Here is a 23,351-nt window from a genome sequence, read left to right on the forward strand (position 1 = left end):
ATAAATTGATTTGCATTTTAATAACGGAAATAAGTATTTGACCCCCTCTCAATCAGAAAGATTTCTGGCTCCCAGGTGTCTTTTATACAGGTAACGAGCTGAGATTAGGAGCACACTCTTAAAGGGAGTGCTCCTAATCTCAGCTTGTTACCTGTATAAAAGACACCTGTCCACAGAAGCAATCCAATCAATCAGATTCCAAACTCTCCACCATGGCCAAGACCAAAGAGCTCTCCAAGGATGTCAGGGACAAGATTGTAGACCTACACAAGGCTGGAATGGGCCACAAGACCATCGCCAAGCAGCTTGGTGAGAAGGTGACAACAGTTGGTGTGATTATTCGCAAATGGAAGAAACACAAAATAACTGTCAATCTCCCTTGGCCTGGGGCTCCATGCAAGATCTCACCTCGTGGAGTTGCAATGATCATGAGAACGGTGAGGAATCAGCCCAGAACTACACGGGAGGATCTTGTCAATGATCTCAAGGCAGCTGGGACCATAGTCACCAAGAAAACAATTGGTAACACACTACGCCGTGAAGGACTGAAATCCTGCAGCGCCCGCAAGGTCCCCCTGCTCAAGAAAGCACATATACAGGCCCGTCTGAAGTTTGCCAATGAACATCTGAATGATTCAGAGGAGAACTGGGTGAAAGTGTTGTGGTCAGATGAGACCAAAATCGAGCTCTTTGGCATCAACTCAACTCGCCGTGTTTGGAGGAGGAGGAATGCTGCCTATGACTCCAAGAACACCATCCCCACCGTCAAACATGGAGGTGTAAACATTATGCTTTGGGGGTGTTTTTCTGCTAAGGGGACAGGACAACTTCAAAGCATCAAAGGGACGATGGACGGGCCATGTACCGTCAAATCTTGGGTGAGAACCTCCTTCCCTCAGCCAGTGCATTGAAAATGGGTTGTGGATGGGTATTCCAGCATGACAATGACCCAAAACACACGGCCAAGGCAACAAAGGAGTGGCTCAAGAAGAAGCACATTAAGGTCCTGGAGTGGCCTAGCCAGTCTCCAGACCTTAATCCCATAGAAAATCTGTGGAGGGAGCTGAATGTTCGAGTTGCCAAACGTCAGCCTCAAAACCTTAATGACTTGGAGAAGATCTGCAGAGGAGTGGGACAGAATCCCTCCTGAGATGTGTGCAAACCTGGTGGCCAACTACAAGAAACGTCTGCCCTCTGTGATTGCCAACAAGGGTTTTGCAACCAAGTCATGTTTTGCAGAGGGGTCAAATACTTATTTCCCTAATTAAAATGCAAATCAATTTATAACGTTTTTGACATGTGTTTTTCTGGATTTATTTGTTGTTATTCTGTCTCTCACTGTTCAAAGAAACCTACCATTAAAATTATAGACTGATCATGTCTTTGTCAGTGGGCAAATGTACAAAATCAGCAGGGGATCAAATACTTTTTTCCCCTCACTGTACGTTAGGAAAAAATATATAACAAATCATCAGGCGATTGATAATGGCAAGAAGAAGTAATCAACATTTTAAAATGAATAGATTTGGTAGATGGTTTTCAATTATTTTGACTTTCCCACAATATAATTGGAAGAAGTGTTAACTCTAACATAGCCTATAAGCTAGAAAGGTAACTCTAAACACATTTTCGCTAAGAGCAGCTGTTTAGCTGGTTAAACAAAGGTTAGCCATGTGTTGGCGAAAATGTATGTCCAAGTCAAGAAAGCTTACCAGCAGCCAGCGGCACTTACTGCACTGGTAGCTTATTCGTGGGTGCTTTTTCTAAGCCTATGTCAGATACACCAGTGGGTGTAATTGGCTCCAATGAGAGTAATTTGCTCAATATTAGGGGTATTCATTAGAAATACGATATTTTCCTATTTTCTACTGTAGGTATGTAATTCAAAATTGGTTTATTCTGTTGCTAGCAATATTCATAAAAACATTTAAATAAATAAAATAAAACATTTGCGGACCACCTGCAATACCTCGGGCCGCAGACCCCCGGGTTGAATACCCCTAATATAAGGTATTCCATTGACATTCGCTGCTTATTTTGAATGCTATGAATGACAGACATTGATGACAACAGTTGACTTAATTCAATGTAATGAATATAAGAGAGACCTACTGTAGATGAGAGGCTTCGTTGGATGCCATTTTAAGGAGTTTCACTGGGTTCTATTGACAGTGAAGCCCCAGTACACCCAGTGTGTATTCATCAATAAGGGGGGATGAATGGAGCACCTGTCACTGTGTTTGTGAAGGGGAGAACATACAGTGACAAGCCATCATTCTCCTGCCAAGATGCGGTTCAAGGCATCATAAACCACACTGTGCATTTTGGTGGGCGGGAGGATAGAGAGATGATGGTGTCTAGTCCTTGACAGGGGGAGGGGTGGAGAGGCTATTACTGAATTTCCCCAGAGAGAGGGAAAGAGGGAGAGAGGGGTGGCAAAGGTGGGTGGCACAGCACAGTGTAATTGGAGAGGAGGAGTCCAGTGTGATGGTACTCAAGCTGTCGCTAACAGGGGGGGGCTCCTCCCCTCCGCTCCTTACTCTCCCTATGGGAGGTCAGGGGTCAGTGGGCCAGGAGCCCTCCTCCATTCAACACTGGGATTGCTTGGTCAGCCAACTCTGTTTGGGCCTTACCGTGTGGTTAAAGCTCTTCACATATTTATAGAGAATTCAAGAAATTGAGGAAAGCCCTACTCTGCATTGGTTTTGTGTGTGTAGATGGGTGGAAGAGCTTAATCTAGACTTCATTCAGTATGGCTGTTAAACTTCTCCCCTGTTAGCCCAGCCCAGAGCAGACTGAGGGGTGTGGGATGGGCCATGGGGGCTGGCCTGTGAACTAGCCTGGGAGGCACTTCCTCCTCTAATCCCTGGACAAAGTCAAATAAATATAGTCTCCGTCAGCATGGGTGTCTGCCCCCTGAGTCGGGATCGTTTAGATTATTTGACCTAACAAGCATCTCTCGTGTGTCATTGACTCACCTAGAGATTTGTTTTTCTCTACGATATCTGATTCAGTCTCCACTTTCTCTGCTAATTCCTTAGACAACACCCGACACTCCCCCCTCCACGGCTGCCTTAGTCAGGCTAACCCCCCCCCCTCGCTGCTGCTCTCTGGGTTGGGCCTAGTCTCCGACCCCAGCACGCCTCTCCCTCTGTGACCACTAATGGTTTATTTTGTGTCAAACTATGTATTTTTGCTGGGGAGTGGAGAGCTTTTTCCCCTCTGATTTTTCTTCAGTCTAATTTCTTAACTTTCTGCTCTCTTACCTTGGTAATGAACTCACATATTTACACACTGGCCCAAATGTTTCTCACTGCTTTCAAATAAAGGCTGGCCTGAGATGGACAGCGTTTATGACACTTGAGGGACTGTCAGAAACACTGCGCTCTGAGAATGGAGACTATTTACATTTTCATTTGCCAGCTGTCATGGGCTGGTTGGTCTCCCCTTCGTGGCCAACCGGTGGCTGGTTCTACCTGGGATGTGGGGGCCTGGGGGGAATGGAGCAGCAGAGTAACAACAACATGGGGGCCTCAAGGAGCCTGCCTGAAGTTGACGGATGTAGCCAAGATTAGCGGTGTCAGAATTTTGTGAAAGACCAAGGTTGTATATTTTATTCCTGCACACTGAATGCAATACTCACAATACTCACCTTAGACTAGTATAGTGGTCCTGTAGATGAAAATCATAATTTTCTCTCAATTCCTCACCCCCTTGGGGAGGGTTTTCTTTGTTCCACATGGCTTAGATTGGGAGTGTTAGTGTGTCATAGATCTACTTTCCCCAAATGTTTGTTTTAAGGAGCTTGTCAGGGGAGACTAGGAGAACCAAACTGACATGATGGACAAGTGTGTCAGGAAGCGTATTATTATTCCATGATAGTCTGGTCCGTGGCTATAAGTGCTCACATTAAGCATTCAAATTGATTATGTTAATACTTTTTTTCTATTGGGGTGGGAATGCGATACAATTACATATTGGGGTATTATTTTAGATGGTATATTGTATCAAATTGTTTTGACAATTATCACAATAGTATTTTTGCGCTAGTTTGCTGTACCTGCGCATGAATTCCAGTATTTTTCCTTCATAGCTTGTTCTCCATCTTCTTTTTAAATAGGGAGCCAAATAGTTTTCAGCACTTTTATTTCCATGACTGATCAAAAGTTGTTTTTTCATGGCTCTCTCTTGTCCGTCTGCAGCAGCAATATATTTGGAACATCGAATCGCATTAAAATCACAGTATCGAATCGCAATACATATACACTACCGGTCAAAAGTTTTAGAACACCTATTCAAGGGTTTTTCTTTTTTTTTACTGTTTTCTACATTGTAGAATAATAGTGAAGATACCAAAACTATGAAATAACACATATGGAATCATGTAGTAACCAAAAAAGTGTTAAACAAATCAAAATATATTTTCCTTGATGACAGCTTTGCACACTCTTGGCATTCTCTCAACCAGCTTCACCTGGAATGCTTTTCAAACAGTCTTCAAGGAGTTCCCACATATGCTGAGCACTGCTTTTCCTTCACTCTGCGGTCCGACTCATCCCAAACCATCTCAATTTGGTTGAGTTCGGGGGATTGTGGAGGCCAGGTCATTTGATGCAGCACTCCATCACTCTCCTTCTTGGTAAAATAGCCCTTACACAGCCTGGAGGTGTGTTGGGTCATTGTCCTGTTGAAAAACAAATGATAGTCCCACTAAGCCCAAACCAGATGGGATGTGTGCTTTGAATTCTAAATAAATCACAGACAGTGTCACCAGCAAAGCACCCCCACACCATAACACCTCCTCCTCCATGCTTTACAAATGCGGAGATCATCCGTTCACCCACAACGCGTGTCCCAAAGACACGGCGGTTGGAACCAAAAATCTCCAATTTGGAATCCAGACCAAAGGACACATTTCCACCGGTCTAATGTCCATTGCTCGTGTTTCTTGGCCCAAGCAGGTCTCTTCTTCTTATTGGTGTCTTTTAGTAGCGGTTTCTTTGCAGCAATTCGACCATGAAGGCCTGATTCACGCAGTCTCCTCTGAACAGTTGATGTTGAGATGTGTCTTTACTTGAACTCTGTGAAGCATTTATTTGGTCTGCAATTTCTGAGGCTGGTAACTCTAATGAACTAATCCTCTGCAGCAGAGGTAACTCTGGGTCTTCCTTTCCTGTCTCATGAGAGCCAGTTTCATTATAAAGTTATTGAAATGTTCCGTATTGACTGACCTTCATGTCTTAAAGTAATGATGGACTGTCGTTTCTCTTTGCTTATTTGAGCTGTTCTTGCCATAATATGGACTTGGTCTTTTACCAAATAGGGCTATCTTCTGTATACCCTGCCTACCTTGTCACAACACAACTGATTGGCTCAAACGCATTAAGAAGGTAGAAGAAGATAGAAATTCCACAAATTAACTTTTAAGAAGGCACACCTGTTAATTGAAATGCATTCCAGGTGACTACCTCATGAACCTGGTTGAGAGAATGCCAAGAGTGTGCAAAGCTGTCATCAAGGCAAAGGGTGGCTATTTGAAGAATCTCAAATATAAAATATATTTTGATTTGTTTAACACTTTTTTTTTTTTGGTTACTACATGATTCCATATGTGTTATTTCATAGTTTTGATGTCTTCACTATTATTCTGCAATGTAGAAAATAGTACAAATAAAGAAAAACCCTTGAATGAGTAGGTGTTCAAAAACTTTTGACCGGTAGTGTAGAATCGTGAGAATCGCAATACATATAGTATCGGCACCTAAATATCGTGATAATATTGTATTGTGAGGTCCCTGCTAATTCCCAGCCTTAGTTTTTTCACAACCAGGTTAATTATATATTTTTTTCAAGAAATTGCAGATTTTGTGAAGATTAGTATCATTTCAGTTAATTTTTTAGGCTAGGGATAAGGATTATACTCCAATGACTTTCAATGCTTATGTTGTCTTACCCCTGTACAAGAAGTGTCAAGATTTGAATTATAGGTTTATGTTTATTTAATCTAGTCTTGACAGCTATTGGTCTAGCCCAGAAACATGTATTTAAATACATGGCTCTGGATTTGCCTAGGTGATTTGGTACTTCGCCAAACCTTTCTACAGTAAATTAATAGGTAGATTTACATTCGCCAGAATATTACCTATTCATATTACCTGCTCTATAATAGGCCCTATTGTATGAAAATACCCCCCTTATTATGAGTTCAGAAGGAGTAATATGTTATTTATCAGACAGACTAAAGCCTTTGTGTTGTTGCTGCCAAAGTGAGGCAAAAAGTCAGGGAAAACATTTCCTTTGACTATCTTTGTTTCTCCCAAGTACCTACATGTTTCTTACCTTACCAGGACAGGTTTGCTTGACGTCTATGAATGACCTTTTTAGTATTTTAGTTAATATGTTCCAAGGATGGCTTACTTTTTGTAACTTTAACCGGGGTCATACATTGAAATCCCTCTATGTTGAAGTACCTGTTGAAGAAGGCTGTGGTTTCTGTGGTGCGTCTGATTTTGCGCCTCACTAGTACCTAATGAATGTGAGTCCAATTTGTAGAATCAATTCCACCAGCATTGTTTCCCATTTACAGTCCCTCAACCAATCATCCTGCTTTATTGTACCAAACAGCATGCCATTACACCCTATAAACATACAAACTCTTACACTCTCTCTAAATGTTTACTCGAGCAGTCTTGTTGTGGTTTATCACTCCTCGCGTACATGCTGATGCTGGTTTAGACTACTCATCAAAATGGAGACTTTGTTTACTCCTCACAGGCTTTTTTGTAAGTGTTTATCTTAGTTGTGGTCCAAGATGAAATGCATGTACGGTAGTGTATGACTGCCCTGCTCACTCCATCTGTTATATTGCGTGCGGGCAAACCAGTTTGAGGCCAAATACTGATGGACAAAGGGGCTGTCCTGTGTCACACCCTTAATGAACTCCCAGCCAGTTGTTCCCCAGCGTCTGTTGGTGGGGCCAGAGGATCGGGGCTTTCCCCTCCTCTCTCTCCCCTCCGTGTCCCCTCCTCCCTGTCTTTTTGTCTAATTAGAGTGGCTGGTGGGAGGTAACTACAATGAGCCGTCCTGCTGGCCCTCCCTCTCTCTTTCGCTCCCTCTCATCCCAAAAGCACCTCCGCCACAGACACAGGAATTAGCAGCTGCCTGGCCTTCTGATTAGCTGGGGTAATAACGGTCACCAGGGGTAATAATTGTTTAAGATTCCCCCAGCTGTATAATTCAGTTTGGACTCGGCTGTCTGTCCTTCCTCCTTGCCCCCTCACCTTTCCTCAAGTCTTCAGTCATGTTGGGGGTTTCTCTCTAGAATAAATGAGCGTCTCATCCTATTACACTGTCACAAGAGTGTCTGGCAGGCATGGAGTGACAGGACACAGACAGATCACACACTGCTTCATAGGAACATGGAATGGGAGATTAAGCTAGATGTATCTTTGTCTGTCAGTGCAGGATAGTTCTGTGTTTCATATGTTGTTTTATGTTTTCTTAATCCAGATATGTGTTTGTTTGATGTAATTACACAATTTGGTTATAATATATTTATAGTAACACATAGTTGAATGGCACAGTGGAAGGCATTCTTACACAAATAGGCTAGGCTACAGTTTACTGTCTACTGTTACTACAGTAGATCACTCACAGCTTTGATGCTAAATGTAATTGAACTTTTAAGTTAAGTGATTAAATAAAAATAACATTTTTGTTTTAATTCAGAATCGAGTGTTGAGCCTCTTTCTCTATCAACGGGCAGTCACTGTCACCTTGTTTCAGTGTGTACAGTCACTGTCACTCTAATCACATACAAACAGACTTTCTGTTCCCTCTCCCTGATATGGCTTGTTGAAAAGATCTATCAAATGCAGATGTTGTGACCATGGCTTTGGAATGAGAATCCTGTTGGATATACAGTGGGGAGAACAAGTATTTGATACACTGCCGATTTTGCAGGTTTTCCTACTTACAAAGCATGTAGAGGTCTGTAATTTTTATCATAGGTACACTTCAACTGTGAGAGACGGAATCTAATACAAAAATCCAGAAAATCACATTGTATGATTTTTAAGTAATTAATTTGCATTTTATTGCATGACATAAGTATTTGATCACCTACAAACCAGTAAGAATTCCGGCTCTCACAGACCTGTTTGTTTTTCTTTAAGAAGCCCTCCTGTTCTCCACTCATTACCTGTATTAACTGCACCTGTTTGAACTCGTTACCTGTATAAATTACACCTGTCCACACACTCAATCAAACAGACTCCAACCTCTCCACAATGGCCAAGACCAGAGAGCTGTGTAAGGACATCAGGGATAGAATTGTAGACCTGCACAAGGCTGGGATGGGCTACAGGACAATCGGCAAGCAGCTTGGTGAGAAGGCAACAACTGTTGGCGTAATTATTAGAAAATGGAAGAAGTTCAAGATGACGGTCAATCAACCTCGGTCTGGGGCTCCATGCAAGATCTCACCTCGTGGGGCATCAATGATCATGAGGAAGGTGAGGGATCAGCCCAGAACTACACGGCAGGACCTGGTCAATGACCTGAAGAGAGCTGGGACCACAGTCTCAAAGAAAACCATTAGTAACACACTACGCCGTCATGGATTAAAATCCTGCAGCGCATGCAAGGTCCCCCTGCTCAAGCCAGCGCATGTCCAGGCCTGTCTGAAGTTTGCCAATGACCATCTGGATGATCCAGAGGAGGAATGGGAGAAGGTCATGTGGTCTGATGAGACAAAAATAGAGCTTTTTGGTCTAAACTCCACTCGCCGTGTTTGGAGGAAGAAGAAGGATGAGTACAACCCCAAGAACACCATCCCAACGTGAAGCATGGAGGTGGAAACATAATTCTTTGGGGATGCTTTTCTGCAAAGCGGACAGGACGACTGCACCGTATTGAGGGGAGGATGGATGGGGCCATGTATCGCGAGATCTTGGCCAACAACCTCCTTCCCTCAGTAAGAACATTGAAGATGGATCGTGGCTGGGTCTTCCAGCATGACAACGACCCGAAACACACAGCCAGGGCAACTAAGGAGTGGCTCCGTAAGAAGCATCTCAAGGTCTTGGAGTGGCCTAGCCAGTCTCCAGACCTGAACCCAATAGAACATTTTTGGAGGGAGCTGAAAGTCCGTATTGCCCAGCGACAGCCCCGAAACCTGAAGGATCTGGAGAAGGTCTGTATGGAGGAGTGGGCCAAAATCCCTGCTGCAGTGTGTGCAAACCTGGTCAAGACCGACAGGAAACGTATGATCTCTGTAATTGCAAACAAAGGTTTCTGTACCAAATATTAAGTTCTGCTTTTCTGATGTATCAAATACTTATGTCATGCAATAAAATGCAAATTAATTACTTGAAAATCATACAATGTGATTTTCTGGATTTTTGTTTTAGATTCCATCTCTCACAGTTGAAGTGTACCTATGATAAAAATTACAGACCTCTACATGCTTTGTAAGTAGGAAAACCAGCAAAATCAGCAGTGTATCAAATACTTGTTCTCCCCACTGTATGTAATAATCTTTTGGCAACAATAGATACAACAGTTACTACAGCACACATCCTATGGAGATCTCACCTTAACGTTGTTATACAGTTCCCAGTGTGGTTCAAGGGGTTATTTAATGAAAAACAGCTTTATTGTTTCCCTGTGTGACTCAGTTCCAGAGGGTTCAGTTTAATATGATATGTAATTCAGCTGTTCTTGCAATTTGCTCTCTTTAGTTCTTGAAATTTTTAAACGTTATTCTTCATTGATCGGGAACAGGAAGGCCTATTATTCCTGCTCTGCTCTACTGCCATCCACAGTACTGAGGCAGCTGAGTGTGAAGTTGTATAGCTAAAGAAACACCACAGAGAGGACCACTCACTGAATACTGTGCTGTTTCCTGCACCAATAACACTAATATTGATAGCCTAGATCTGATGGTGTGCTTTTGAGAAATTAATGATTGTGTATCTCCACATCAGCAGATGGGTCTCCTCTTGGTCCTCTCAGGTAGGAATGCCATGGTTATTGCAGATGTAGACTACCTAAAGATGTTGCCTAAAATGATTGGAGGTTAATCCTCTCCACCCATTCTTCTTTTCCATCGCCACAGCAGATTGATCTGTCAACCTGCCAAGACAGACGCAGCCAAGGCGTCCCAGTCTGGCTTTAACATAAGACAGCCAGGACTGGGCAGGTCCCAGTTAACCCCCTTAGAAGACCATTTGATAAGCCACCATGAAAGAGCTGCCTTTTCTCATTTAGCCCAGAAGCTTTTAGATGAGCGTGTTGATGGGTGAGTTAAGAGTGGGTTAAACCCAGCTCAGTGCTAGAGACCATACTGATTAAGTATGGAGAGTGTTGGTAACCTCCACAAAAGGAGGTTGGTCTCTTACAAACAGCATACAACTACACACATGGGCTGATTGGACCGTTGGAGAGAGTTCTATAATCCTCAGCGCAGGAGCTTTTCTGGTGTGCTTTTCAGTTTGTTGGTCCCAAATCCTTTAACCCTAGCCGAGTTCAGTGTTTACTTGTCACCGGATCCTGAGGACTTGTGCCTTGGCACTCTGTGTGAGTGACAGATGAAGGGCTTATATATAATTTTGCAAAGCGCTTCCTCAATGTGTTCAAGCTTGTTGGCAAACCCCTTATCTGTGGAACAAAAACACGTTGAAGTGCCTGGATTTAGAGGCTGTCACAATACCTGGGAGACGGTGATCTCATTAGGTGTAGGAGCAACCTCCAGTGTACCTCCGTCCGTCCTTGCATGGTGTGGTGAGGTGTGCATGCCCCTGGCTGTTCCGTCCGTGTGAGGAAAGCCCTCCATCAGCACCCACTCCTCCCCTGAAGCCCTGCAGCCCCTATCCTCCCGGTCGACCCAGGCACTAACATGCCTGATAGCAGCCGCTTGCTCTGGGCTTTGGAGCTGTTGATTTATGGGACTGTGTAGCTGCAGCAGCATCTGACCAAATGCCAAGATCTCTGCCTCGTTTCTCCTATCCTAACAGCAGGGCACGGCCCTCTTCTTATTTAGGGCCTGTTTGATCGTTAGATCTATGACTTTCTCTATGGACCACTGTATTGTGTTAGACTAAACATGTTGATCAGTTTGTTTAAGGATGTTAATTGTTTACTGTACATTTAAATCCAGTGTGCTAGCCTCAGCTGGGTACACTACCTCGGTCAGAGTTATAGCTGTTTTCTTATTGGAATACATAAACAGTCAATTCAGCATGTATCCAAGACTCTTAACTTGATTGATGATTTTCTTTTAGTAGTTTTTGTTTGATTTCTCAGTTATTTACTTTTCTACAGTCTCTCCTCAGCCTGTGTTTGTGAGCACAGACCACCCTGGTTCTGTGTGTGTGTGTGTGGAGGTCTGCAGCGTAACTTTCCTCCGTTGAGACTTGGAGTGGGGGTGGAGCGCTGGGGTTGTGCACTTTTGAGATTTAACAGGAATGCTTTGGGGATCGCTTTGTTTTTCAGATTTCACTCCTGACTCCCCTTTGGAAATGGGAGGTGAGGGGGAAAAAAGAGCAGTTGGGTCCTCAGTGAGAGCAACGCGATACCCTTGTCCATCCGGCTCCCTGTTACCTGACTGCAGTTCTTGTTCTCTCCCTCCACAGAACAATGAAGATCAAGTGGCATTCCAGGTGGGAGGGGGACTTTCTGCTCTGGAACAGATTCTGCAGGTCGTCACTGCAGCCTCCACCCCCACCGCAGTTTCACGCATTCCAATCAAGTGAGTACCAGCTTTTACAATCAAATACAGCTAACCTCGTCTCCACACACACTGTCTTTTGATATACTTTCTATTCAGATTAGAGGGTTTTACACAAACTACACTATATATACAAAAGTATATGGACACCCCTTCAAATTAGTGGATTCGGCTATTTAAGCCACACCTGTTGCTGACAGGTGTATAGAATCGAGCACACAGCCATGCAATCTCCATAGACAAACATTGGCAGTAGAATGGCCTTAATGAAGAGCTCAGTGACTTTCAACGTGGCACCGTCATAAGATGCCACCTTTCCAACAAGTCAGTTCGTCAAATTTCTGCCCTGCTAGTGCTGTTATTGTGAAGTGGAAACGTCTAGGAACAACAACGACTCAGCCGCGAAGTGGTAGGCCACACAAGCTCACAGAACGGGACCGCCGAGTGCTGAAGCGTAGCACGTAAAAAACGTCTGTCCTCGGTTGCAACACTACCGAGTTCCAAACTGCCTCTGGAAGCAACGTCAGCACAATAACTGTTCGTCGGGAGCTTCATGAAATGGGTTTCCATGGCCGAGCAGCCGCACACAATCCTAAGATCACTATGCGCAATGCCAAACGTCGGCTGGAGTGGTGTAAAGCTCGCCGCCATTGGACTCTGGAGCAGTGGAAACATGTTCTCTGGCGTGATGAATCACACTTCACCATCTGGCAGTCTGAAGGACGAATCTGGCTTTGGCGGATGCCAGGAGAACGCTACCTGCCCGAATGCATAGTGCCAACTATAAAGTTTTGGAGGAGGAATAATGGTTTGGGGCTGTTTTTCATGGTTCGGGCTAGGCCCCTTATTTCCAGTGAAGGGAAAAAGCTACAGCATACAATGACATTCTAGACGATTCTGTGCTTCTAACTTTGTGGCAACAGTTTGGGGAAGGCCCTTTCCTGTTTCAGCATGACGATGCCCCGTGTAAAAAGCGAGGTCCATACAGAAATGGTTTGTCGAGATCGGTGTGGAAGAACTTGACTGGCCTGCACAGAGCCCTGACCTCAACCCCATCAAACACCTTTGGGATGAATTGGAATGCCGACTGCGAGCCAGGCCTAATCGCCCAACATCAGTGCCCAACCTGCTCTTGTGGCTGAATGGATGCAAGTCCCCGCAGCAATGTTCCAACATCTAGTGGAAAGCCTTCCAGAAGAGTGGAGGCTGAAATAGCAGCAAAGGGGGGACCAACTCCATATTAATGCCCATGATTTTGGAATAAGATGTTCGACATGCAGGTGTCCACATATTTTAGGTCATGTAGTGTATAATGACACTATGTTTAATACAAATTGGTCATGTAGTGTATGTGGCTGCTGCTTGTGGCTCTGTGAGGGTCATCGTCATTGGTCATAATGCATCTTGGTGACCTCTAGTGATGTCACCTCTGCTGAGACAGCCATGAGGAAGTGTACGTGATGTCAAATTACTCCATTTTCTGGCTGGAACAACCACGGTCCCCATACAATACAACTTCATTAATCCGTTGAAATTGACATTTGTATTTTTTTCCTTTCCTTTCCAACCCCCATCCCCCATATTCCCATACTCTTCACAACCAATATCCTGGGCCTATTGCTGCTCTCATGTCCTCATGGGTCATGAGCCAGCATTTCACTGTCTGCCGTCCAACCGGACCTCCACTTAAAACCCATGAGCCTTACCAGCTGCTGTGTAAGCCTCTAAAGACATGTTCCACACTCTGACCTCCGTGACAGCTCTCCTCTGTTTACAATTTGTGATGTTTTTGCAATTGTGCAAAGTGAGTGAGGTAACCTCAGCCCCTCCTTTTATTTCTCTGTTTATAGTGCTCGTATCTCAATCAATACTTTCAGAATGGATCATGAATAATAACGCACCCTTTTTAGAAGGAGAAAGGGATTACATTTTGGTCATCTATTTTGTGTTCATTCTTTTCTGTTGATATACAGAAAGGCCATGTGTCTAATCCATCAGAGACTCTGTCGTGGTTTTGAGTTGTGGGTCTAGAGTTAGTGTGGCCTGCCAGTAGATAACCTCGGAGAGACCGCCATTCTCACAACACTGGAACTCTCTAATGGACTGGAATGGCCTCTCTCCTCCACTCATTAGCATTTACTGTTTCCCAAACCTCCACTAATGGACAAATGCTACTTATATTTATAATGCTTTTAAGTACGGCCATCTCGTGTTTATTGATTTTCTTTTTTAACTCAATCACTAATCCTGGAGAATTTGAAGCAGACTTCCGTATCGTGAGGAATTTTATTAACTTAAATTGGGGGTACAGGTTTTTACTTGTAGGTAGCTAGGAGTATTTTGCTCACAATTGGACTGTTTCTGCTTGTTGAAGCGTGAGACTACACCCACACACACTGTTGTTCCTACGCTTTGAGAGATCCACTTGACATATGTAGGAAGAGGAGTTGAATAAGATCAGAGCTACTTTTTTCATCTTCTGCCGGGATCCTAGTCCAATCCAGAGCTGTAGTGTGCCATGTCTAGATATAAAGGAATGGCCTCCCAGTTACCTTCTTTCAGGACTCAATTACTACCTTGTCTGAACATGTTGAAAATAACTTCTCCAGATCTTCTATGAATATGCATAAGACTGAGGACAACTTTAATTAAGCGTGAAGGGGCAGGTCACTCCAGTGGCGTCATCACAATTTGGAATGTTAGAATGTAGCCTTCCTAAAGTAAAGCTCAAGACAGTTATCCAGTTCTGTTGACAGTTCTTAGTATGTGTTCCACTTGATAAAGTGGTATTATACGTTGAATAGTACATAATAACAGTATATTCATGATGTTACCAGTGGCAAAGCAGATGTGTTGGCAGTTCCTGTCTACCCAGCACCTGTGGGCTCAGGTTGTGATAGACTAGCTGTCTTTAGGCTGTCTCTGTGCTCTCTCTGTCATCCATGCTATAGAGTAGAGTGCTGCCTCAGGCCTGGGGTTGTTGTTGGGCCCCTGAGAGCTATGAGCTTGGGTCAGGACCTGTGATAACTCTCTTCCAGAGCACATCAATCCAGCCCCTCAGACACATCCAGCCCACATTCATAGTAGTCCTGTACATGGTTAAACATATATTACTCCCACATTAATTCTATATAAACACACACATTTACAATATATAGGAAATGTAAGGGAGTCGGGGCAAGGGACGGGAATATTGGGAGCCAGTGATGAGATTCAACACAAGGACATGGCCCGTCTGTCCACTAATCACTATTGCTCATCAGGTGGCTGTATGGCGTAATGGTCGGTGTCTGTGAGACAGACGCTAACCCCAGCGCTTGCTACATTATCTGTTTACAGTAATGCTGCCGTATTGATCGCCTCCTCTCAGATAAGCTGAGTGATTTACAAAAAAGTCAACTGCAGAGTCGGAGATGCTTCAGCAATATTACTCCCCTGGGAGGCCCACTCCTACTTGTTACCATTCCATTAATGAGCTAATGTCCCTGTGTAACCCTGTGGCCGCTGGATCCATGTCTAGACTAGCAGAGCAACAACTCTCATTAACAGAAATATAACACAGTATATATAATATACCAGAGATTTTAACCTGCAAAGTCATCCATAAACCAAATGGGCTTGCGTGTGAAGATTATCCTTAATTGGTCTCCACCTGGAGAGTAATTTAGTTGTTTTGTAAAATAATTAATCATTTAGATTACCTTTATCACACTCTTACTGTTAAAATTGCATATTCAAATCTCAGGGTGAGGGAGTATTGTTGAGAAAAAAGAAGAAACCTGCACACTGCTCTTGCTAGTATCACTGCTCTTTATTAAGCTTTACGTATCGGCCTCAAGGCCTTCGTCAGAGCCGATATTTAAAGCTTAATAAAGAGCAGTGATACTAGCAAGAGCAGTGTGCAGGTTTCTTCTTTTTTTCTCATCTAATTCAACTGTTGCCATGCACCTGCAGCAGAGAGAGCTCAGATATACGAGTGCCTTTTTGAATTTTGAGGGTGTATTGTTAAAAATTCTCCAACAATGGATGTATATTATTTCTGTATTGGATCAGTGCAGTGCAAGTGTGAGCCCTACTCTGTGTGAATGTGTTTGCTCTGTGTGATTCTGAGAGGAGAGTGTGTTGTGTTCCCTTGGGGAGGAGGGGGCAGAGCTGTCTAAAACAAGCTGTAAATGATCACAGATCCTCACCAGGCAAAACCACAGCTCTGCTCTCTCTGCCTCTGGAGACACTTATCTTCAGCATCATTATTATTATATGGTGAGAAAATGTTTTGCCCCAGTCTGGAGGGGGGGGGGGGGGGGGTAAACAGAAATGCCATTCTGGCCATGTTTTAAAACTTTACTAGCATATCCTTCCTCACTTTGGGGAAATCCCTGCATGATTTAACTTGCAAAAGCAAAGTTTCCACATCACTACTTTAACAAATCTGACACTTCTCAGATGTGTAATTATGTCAAGGAAAGATGGATGCATTCTTCAAGTATTCCAACCTTGTCAACTACTGTGTGGGGCGGCAGGTAGCTTAGTGGTTAAGAGCATTGTGCCAGTAACCGAAAGGTCGCTGGTTCTAATCCCCGAGCCGACTAGGGTGAAAAATCTGTCGATGTGCCCTTGAGCAAGGCACTTAACCCTAATTGCTCCTGTAAGTCGCTCTGCATAAGAGCGTCTGCTAAATGACTAAAAATGTAAAAAATGTAAAAATGTTGATGGGACATGTCCCTGTGTCTCCCAGTAGGGGTCACTGGGGAGTAGAGCGGGAGAGAGACAGGACTGGGGCGAGTTTTTCCCAGTTATATCTGGGCTCAGCACAAGAGAAGAGAAGCCAGCATCAGAACAGACCGACTGACCCACCCGAAGGGCTGAAGAGGCGGTCGTATAACTTTGAAGACACTTGATGATACAATTCAATATGACTGTGGTATCTGTTTTATCTAAGTGATGTTAAGTGGAACAGGGGCCCCTGTCCTACCACATTGAAAATGAAACAGGCTTATTTTTAAGCTTTATAGTTTTAGAGAGAGGTCTTAAGTCCAGTGACACTGCTATGCTAGGACACGGCATGTTAAAACACTATTGTAGTTAGTTACCTACCTCTGTCACATGACTGAGTGTATGCTGTGAAATCAAAGCTGCTACCTGAGGTTTCATTTCAGGATGTCGTTATATGGTGTGAGTGTTTGCTTGCCTGTGTGTGTGATGCATTGAAGGCTCATCAGATTTCTCCCATTTCATACCCAGCCAGTGTTGAACGTCTTGGAAGCACTCAGGGTATCGGAAAGATCAACAGAAGAATCAAATTAAGTGTCATTTAGATAGCAGTGAATGAAGGGATTGTTTGACAGCACCAGGAAATGGATTTGCTCCTCACCTTGTTTTTTGGCTTAGGGTTAGTTTTCTTTCCATGAACACACATATTCCCTGTTGAAAAGCAGGGATTCAACCTGATCTGGAAGTTGGTCAGATTTCTGCAGCATTGCCATGGTCAGGCCTGACTGGGCACATAGGAAAAGCACTGAGATGTTGGGAAACGTGAGCTTGAGGTTCAGGTGGAACGATCTCCTGCTTGATAACCCAGTGACAAAAAGCATAAAGAGTCTTTTACATGGTTGATGTCCTATTATCTTGCAAGAACGGAAGACTTCTGAAAATTGGAAACATCTACCTGTAAGGGGAGTCTACCTGGTATTTTCCCAGTACCCTAAACTATTATGCTGTTTCTGTTGTGTTTTTATGTCACTAAGAAAATACTTATAAATACTCTTGAGCCCTAAGTGTCTCCTGGGATTTTGGAGCAGTACTATACTATGGGGAGGGGTCCTGACCTTCGCTCTAATTTTTCCCTTCCCAGCCATCTGTCTATCAGCCGCTGGGATACTCTATGGATTTTGGGATGGTTTAAACTTAATAGTTTTAATTCAGCCACAGAGATCAGTGACACTCCCAATCCCCCAGCCCCCTTGTCATGTCCGAGCCTGTCGGCCACCCACGGTGATCCCCACAGGGCTGCATGGTGTAGGGTTGTCCCAGGGGGCTGGCCCAGAATACAGTGTGCTCCAGTCCAGTCTGTGTGTCTTTAGTCTCTATCTAGCCCTCTACAGTAGCTCCTGGCCTGAGGTGGCTGTGTGTGTCTATAGACTCATCAGAACAGGACAGGAGGGTGGTCTGCTGTGGCCGGCCGTCTCAGGTTAAGCAGTTTAGAGTAGGTTAGCAGATTGCACTGCTAATTATCTACATCTCTCCAGGCTTCTTCCCTCTCTCCTCTCACCTATTTCCTATCTCTCTCTCTTGCTCTACCCAACCTGTCAGTATGGGCCATCAGTGGAACCTAATCCCGCGTCTACAAAATAAGGTTTCATTAATCCCAGATTAACAATGTGTCCATTGTATCTCCCGCTGGGTGTAGTCTGGCGGTTGGTGCTGGCACCAAATCCTCGGGTCCGGCAGTGGGCGTGGCATGCTGTCAAATGAGTGCCCAGAGCTGTGTAGGTGGAGGAATGCTGCCTGTTAGGATGGACTGGCATGCGTAGGTCATCCAACGCTGCCTACATAGTGCATGGGTAACACAAGACGGAATAGCATGGCACTTTACCAAATTGCTTCTCAAAATCTTTGACATCAAGGGGCCACAGCGACAGATTCCAGGGACAGGGATGATATCAGGTGTCATGCTAATCAAGCTCAATTAGGTAGGGGGGAGCTAAAGATAGATCACCGAGATTGCTCATTGTATGAGCTGCTGTAAGGACATTACTCAAGCGTGCCGCTGACAGTCGCCATTTGTTTAGAGGGCCTAAAACATGCCTGATTAGCTGTGTTACAAAGTAATTGCATGCTCATTACATGAGCAGTTGACTGAGTCGATTGTGAAAAGTCAGTGGAAGTTCATGACTCCAGATCTGACTCTCTGGTTGAGAGTGTGGTGATTAGGGTTGCAAAGCTACCGGTAATTTACCAAAGTGAGTGTGCAAAGCTGTCATCAAAGGGTGGCTACTTTGAAGAATCTCAGATATAAAATATATATCTTGATTTGTTTAACACTTATTTGGTTACTACATGATTCCATATGTGTTATTTCATAGTTTTGATGTCTTCACTATTATTCTACAATGTAGAAAATAGTAAAAATAAAGAAAAACCCTTGAATGAGTAGGTGTGTCCAAACCTTGGACTGGTACTGTATATATAAAGGATATATCATGCTGAAACCACATATTAAACACCAATGGTATTCACTAAGTTGATGGTTTATATTTAGGATAATGTTTTACAGCTTTGTCATTCTATTTTTTTATTTTAAAATCCTCTTATTTTATTATTGTATATATTGTACATGTGACGAGGCCAAACAGAAGGCCAAAGATAATTATTCACCTGTGATAATCTGAAGTACCCAAAAGGGCCATTAGATGTCTTGTGATAAATAACATTAAATCCTTGAAAGTTACCACAATTCTGGTAGTTTACTGGTTAATGTTCAAAGGTTTCCAGTAATATACCCTCCCTTTGCAAACCTGGTGGTGATTCTAATTGGAATGGAATTCAGTACTAAAATCATCAATATAATATAATAAAAAATAGATGAAGTGTTATAAAATGAAATGTGCATTCTATGTAGTTAGATGGAACATTTTCGGCATACATTTGCCATGTTAACTTTTACAGCAACATTTCGCTTTAGATCCATCTTATTTCCTCTCACATGGGTTTGTGTAGAGAATGGAAGCAGTCGACGGCTGTTTTTCTCCTTAATAAGATTAGAGTAGATAAATGAGGGATGTGCCCTTTAATCTGCTGGTTAAGAGTGGCAGCCACCTGGGGACTGGCCTGTCCCCCCAACTCCCCACATGGATAAAGACATTCTGGGCAGGGCAACCTCCACTTACACGTGGGTAAAACCAGGGTTATGGTTGACAGGTTATTATGGACACTGTGAAGATGGTGTATGCCTAATTCATTTCAAGCGTTGCTTTTGTAGCCTAATATTTACAAGATATTTTATAAATATTGACCTTACATTTTTTGAAAGGTTATCGTTCATCTTCCATTTATGACTGCTCTCATGCTAACGTCTTATAGATTTCCGAGGCCTTTTCATGTCAAAGCTTGTAACAGGGTCAGCCCAACCCTGTCATTTTACCTTTCCCAGGTTATCTGACACCCTGCTGTTGCGTCTTGTTTAATTCAATAAGGACACCTTACATTCCATCACAGTACCTGAAGGACTCTTCATCTGAAATGGCTTTTCTCCCCACTGAGTCAGGCATGGGAATGACAATAGCTTGGTTTCATCTCTGTATGTTATTCTTTCTAGTACTTTTCTATCTGCATTGTTGGTAAGGGCCCGTAAGTAAGCATTTCACTCTTAGTCTACACCTGTTGTTTACTAAGCATGTGACAAATAACATTTGATTTGATATGGACGTATTAAAAGCAGCACAGCATCGGACTGAGAGGAAAACTAGTATTTCATTCAATTGCTGCAGACTTTTCAATGATGGTGGAATTATGTCAGTGAAGCTGACTTCTTGCCGAGTTACTCAATCATGGATCTGTTATTTTTCTTCGGGGGGGGGGGGGGGGGGATCAATCAGGCAGGCAGCTCCGGTGCTGGTCAGCTGCCCAGAGAGCACAGTTTGGTGGGGTTCTCACGTTACTTCACTCTGGCCCAATAGAGGTTGTGTTATCGTTCCACTCAATCATGATGGCTGCCTTATCCTACTCACTCCATTTCAATACTATTAATGGACTTTATATCAATATAATATAATTAATGTGTTTTTGTGCTTTACAAGTAAACAGATCTCAAAGTAGTGATTGGCAGAAACAGGGATCAACACACGCGTCTTTTTGGTTTGGTTTGTGTTTTCTCAGGAATGTGTTGATAAATGGTGGTGGAAAAGACCCAAACATTTTATTTGGCTAGAAAGCTTATACACATATGGTATATGATACCCATACAGGAAGATGCTTACTGTAAAAATGTTGTTTAGTAAGCAAGCTTGGCGTGCTTAACCAGACCTTGATGGACTATTTGGAAACGTTCCCATAACTCATAATGTAATACTTCTCACATTATCACCGCATTCTATGTCTGACAGCTTTACACTACAATGTCAATTATGATATGGAGCAAATGACAGATCTGCCCACTAGCATATGAAACAATTAGAATATTTTGGTCACGAGGAAGTTATTGACAGACCTATCCACCTAGGCCTATATCAGTCTCTGCTATTTTCTCTCTATATGCCAACTAGGTTGGAGTGGAAATGCGTTGCAGATGTGAAGGTTGCAGTAGATATCAAAATGTTTACCAGTTGAAATAAACATGGCCTACTTTAGAATAGGAAAGCCAGATTCCATTCTTCCTCAGAGCAGATAGGACACGCCACTCTGCTATTGGCTAAAATATACAGTTGTCAGAAAATATTAACTGATGAAAGAAGGGCGAGGGAGAGCAGCAGTCACAGCAGAATGATTCATCAGTTATCTGTAGCATTAATCGTCTCTGGGCCTTGTTTAAAGCAGACATAATACAGAGGCATGTTCCGCTCACTACTCTGCTCTGCCTGGCCATAGCCTGGGGCCCTGAGCTGAGGAGCTGCTGAGAGGAATGGCCTTATCTCCACAGAGGAAACACTGCAGGATATGACTCCAGATTGGACTGCCTGGCACTGTGATTGCAGATTGCATCCAGCAGCTTCTCTGGTTATGCAGATCTCTTGTCTTATTACTGTCCCACTCTGGATAATGAGGTAGTTGAACTAGTGAGGTAGTCTCGTTGTAAGCATAAGTAGTAGTTGATATAACTGGGTTCCTGAATTTTGCTTTCCGTCTCTTGCTGTCAGTGATGTATATGCTTTCAACCCTACCAAAGATAAAACTACCTTTTTAAGGAACCACAAATTTGGTGTAGTTCGTTTGTTCTCAAGTGATCAGGAAACCAATGTCAATTCCCGCGGATAAACTCCTACACTATAACTCTAGTGTTGTTTTAAATGAGCTGTATAGAGGGCAACATTCTGCCTTGAACTATTTTGTTTTACTTGTGACAAGTGATTCATCTTGTTCTCCATCTGGCTTTCTCTCTCTGTCCTCTCAGGTCTCTATGTGCTGCTATAAACACCTACTATCTGGCATGCTCTCGCTGCCACCTCAACTGCACCTATGTTCTCTTCAGCAACAAGATAACCTTCCTCATGGACCTGCTGCTACATCAGCTCACAGTAAGTGTCCTTTCACCACACCATAGAAAACATATCCAATTATTACCATTATTGATATGATAACATTACATAAAATATATGTTCTCTCAAACAACACATGTATTATTTTTACATGAGTCATTAAACTCTGTGTGATACTTATGAAGGTGACATGGCATGATCAGAACTGCGGCTAGTTTACCCAAGGACCAGGCTGTTTAATGAATCCCTTCCAATGTCTCTGTAAATTCTCCTGACTACATGCAACACTTAAGTGCTGAAAAACTAGGACCTCCGCCAGCATTTGTTCCTTCCTGGCACTGTGTTAATAAAAGACAGAGAGAGACACACGCTACAGTACAAATCCTGGCCCAGGCAAAGGCTCAGCCACGCAGATTAGGGAATGAGAGAGGGAAAGAGCAGTCTGGCAGGGAGGCAATATGGCGGCTGGGTTACCTGTCAGCCCATATCCTTCAGCGCTCTCTTAGACTGTAAACATCAGCCGACTCCAAACATCTAACGGTGGCGGCTGCACACTGCACAGACCGGACAAGGCACAGACATGGGCTTTGCTACATGCATGAACTCTACTGGGGCTTCCTTTTCCAGCCCTGAGTTCCAATCCAAAGCTGTCATATTTCCTGAGGGCACAGAGGGGGAGATTAGCCTGTACGCTTCAGTTTATATAAAACTTATCCCCACAACTGCCGACTGACATGTTGAATAGCACAATGCTAACTTTTCTAGTTGTGTTGGATACTGACGAAGATGGGGCTCATGAATAGTCCATGTAAAAACGTGTGTGTGCACATGCGTGTGTTTGTGTTTGGAAGTGGGTGGGGGTAGCGAGTGCCGCCGTCGGTGCTTGTCCCTCTTTAATTAGATTTGTGGAGAATGTTGGTGGATTTACTAACGCTGTCAGCATGCTGCCCTAACCATTAGTTTAAATGAGATGTTTTCAGACGTTTTACCTGACCATCTCCTTATTTCTACAACTAAACCTTAACCTCTACACACACACACACCAAAATGTCACTTACAGTTCCTTCAGAAAGTATTCACACCCCTGGACTTTTTCCACATTTTGTTGTTACAGCCTGAATTTAAAATTACATTTAGATGTCACTGGCCTGCACACTACCCCATAATGTAAAAGTGGAATTGTGTTTTTTGAAATTTTTACAAATTCATTAAAAATGAAAAGCTAAAATGTCTTGAGTCAATAAGTATTAAACCCCTTTTTTATGGCAAGCCTAAATAAGTTTAGGAGTAAAAATGTGCCTAACAAGTCACATAATAGGTTGCATGGACTCACTCTGTTTGCAATAATAGTGTTTAACATGATTTTTTTTAATGACTACCTCATCTCTGTACCCCACACATACAATTATCTGTGAAGTCCCTCGGTTGAGCAG

General features: G+C 43.3%; 1 pseudogene across 1 annotated transcript in view; it reads left to right on the top strand.

Annotated features, from left to right (window-relative positions):
* LOC311137510 (S phase cyclin A-associated protein in the endoplasmic reticulum-like) overlaps positions 1-23,351 on the top strand; it is a 120,114-nt pseudogene that overhangs the window by 47,669 nt on the left and 49,094 nt on the right. The window contains exons 23-24 of the transcript XR_014615453.1: positions 11,634-11,749; positions 21,834-21,957. The product of XR_014615453.1 is annotated as a S phase cyclin A-associated protein in the endoplasmic reticulum-like (transcript). The remainder of the gene's footprint in view (positions 1-11,633; positions 11,750-21,833; positions 21,958-23,351) is intronic.

The sequence above is a fragment of the Coregonus lavaretus genome (genome assembly GCF_964263955.1).
Source record: "Coregonus lavaretus genome assembly, chromosome: 11".
In the NCBI taxonomy this organism is placed as follows: Eukaryota; Metazoa; Chordata; class Actinopteri; order Salmoniformes; family Salmonidae; genus Coregonus; species Coregonus lavaretus.